The sequence below is a fragment of the Penaeus vannamei genome, chromosome 2, assembly GCF_042767895.1.
Source record: "Penaeus vannamei isolate JL-2024 chromosome 2, ASM4276789v1, whole genome shotgun sequence".
Lineage (NCBI taxonomy): Eukaryota > Metazoa > Arthropoda > Malacostraca > Decapoda > Penaeidae > Penaeus > Penaeus vannamei.
Window position 1 is genome coordinate 39,153,638 of NC_091550.1, and position 2,500 is coordinate 39,156,137.

Below are 2,500 nucleotides of genomic sequence, written 5' to 3' on the forward strand. Positions count from 1 at the left end.
GAAGTAGCGAGAATTGCTGGACACCGTGATCCCAGTCCTTCATTTCTCTTTTGCTTTTATTATCTCTTGTTTTCATGTTTTTTTCCTTTTGCCTGACGTTCTCACTCGCCATTTTTATGTTGATATTTTATAAAGAGCACTTAATTATTGTCTGTCATAATTTGCTGACATTATCGCTCTCTTTTCCGTCTTATCCCCCCCCCTCTCATTTTCTCTCTTCCTTCTACTGTTCTCGTCTCCTCACCTTACGTCACCATTCCTTCATTAATTTCTTAACTCTCACGCGCAATCATTGATCTGCGAGTACAAAGGATTGCCTCGTCTGCTACGTTCTAAACCCCACACCGCAGAACGCTTGACTCGATGTTTACTTTCGTTTCGTCGGGGCACCGGCCTCTTCCTGACTACGGAATGTTCGGCCAGACTTTTCTCCATTGTTACATAGTCAGGTTTCGTCGTTTCATGATGAATAAGGATGAAACATTCGTTTTCTTAAGTGATTTTTCCTTCAGGCGAGGAAGATTTTTAAAAATGCCTAATACTTGTCGCTTCAGTATTACTGGAATCACCATTAAAACATCATATCCTGTATAGTCCGGAGAGTTTAGCGATGGCAAATATCGTGGGCTGGAAGAGCGTTACTCCATGAGATGAAACGTGGGAAATATAGCAAGTCTCAAGGTTACCAACAGCTTCGGGATACTTAGTCCGCTATGTAGGCCTATCCAAGATCATGGGCCTATCCGCAGGTCTGTCTCCGTCATGCTTCGTCAGGAGTACAGAAAATCAAAGACACTTCCGCCTTGTTCCAGACACGGCAGATGGTGACCTTATACGCCCTCTGGCCATGTTATCTTGACTTTAGAGTTTCTCATGAATCTGTGTATAGGTCCACTAAAGTCTGTTCTGAGTGATACCAAAGAAAAAATATATAATGAATAGATGAATGAATAAATAAGAGGAAATTCCGGCTCTTATACCTATCCTAAATCGATTCTTTACTTGACCCACTCGGATCATACATACTCACATGGCTCCAAACAAGGCAGCCCACCCCTACTGTTAATAACAATAATGATAATGAAAATAATGGTATAATAATCATTATTAAAACAAGAACAATAATAACAACAGTAACAACCTGAAGTAGAAATACGCAAAACCTGAACCCAAAGAGGACGACTCACTCCAGACAAAGAACCCCTCCAATCCTCAAGGCGAAGAATCCCCCCCAACCCCCCATGAGGCAGGTGCTCTGTACAGTACGTGGTGGCTGACCGTCCCTTCGTGCGCGACGGCCGGGCAAACACTACCCAAGGGCGCCAAAGTCCACGTGCTGACTCGCGTCCAACCTAGGCGCTGGTGCTTTTGTTTTTCCAGGAGCGCATGCCCAGAGAGAGTGTTTTTAAAAATACTTGAAGACTACAACGTTGCCATTATTAATTATGTGTTATGTATATATATATATATATATATATATATATATATATATATATATATATATATATATATATATATGTATATATGTATATATGTATATATATATACATATACATATATATATATATATATATATATATATATATATATATATGTATATATATATACATACATACATACATACATACATACATATATATATATATATATATATATATATATATATATATATATATATATATATATATATATATATGTATATATACGTGTGTTTTTCTATTGTCTAATTGTGGTAAGATTGGTTACGTTTATTTGGCTTTTGTTCTTTCTGAAAGGCGTCTAATTGCATAAGGAAGATTTATTTTTCATGATGTATATATTGTTATTTCTTGAATGTTACCGCAATACCATTAAATGTTAAATCGCTCGTGGAGTACCTTACGTAGTCTTTGCTTCTACTATATTTACATTTACTTCATTTCTTATAATTACGTATTCGTGCTAATGTTTTTATGATGGCTGGGATCCGAAATTACACGGTAGCTAAAGAATAGGCCTGTCTTAGGCCTAACCGAGGATGTTACTGTTTTGAATAGGAAGTAATCATTACAAATCGATTACAGTTGATGGTGGATTCTCTTCCTGGAAGTTCGTAGATTGTTTATAATTGTAGCACATTGTTTCTAACGTCAGATACTTTCTTCTTGCCTACACCATATTCTTTAAAAAAGCGTTTGATATAGCAAGTATATGATATCATGCATGGATAGAATTATTTTTTATGCGAATAGTTATACCACATGTATACTGTATATAAATATCATATACAAAGTTCAAAAACATGATTGCTGTAAAAATTTAGGATATCAGTACCGCTATTTCGAGGGAGGTGTGATTTTAAAGCATATTACCGCAATTTCCCGCTGCATCTACCAGTTCCTCTTCTAATTTTTTGGTGACTAATCTCCTCAAATGACTGACCCTTCAAACCTAACTGGACAAAAATTATCCCATCCGAAACCACCGAACCCGAAATTACGCTTGAAAACCCTAACTGAAA

General features: G+C 36.6%; 1 protein-coding gene across 2 annotated transcripts in view; it reads left to right on the plus strand.

Annotated features, from left to right (window-relative positions):
• The window catches only part of bdg (sodium-dependent transporter bedraggled), a 113,053-nt gene that overhangs the window by 98,461 nt on the left and 12,092 nt on the right, over positions 1-2,500 (plus strand). The window lies entirely within an intron of this gene.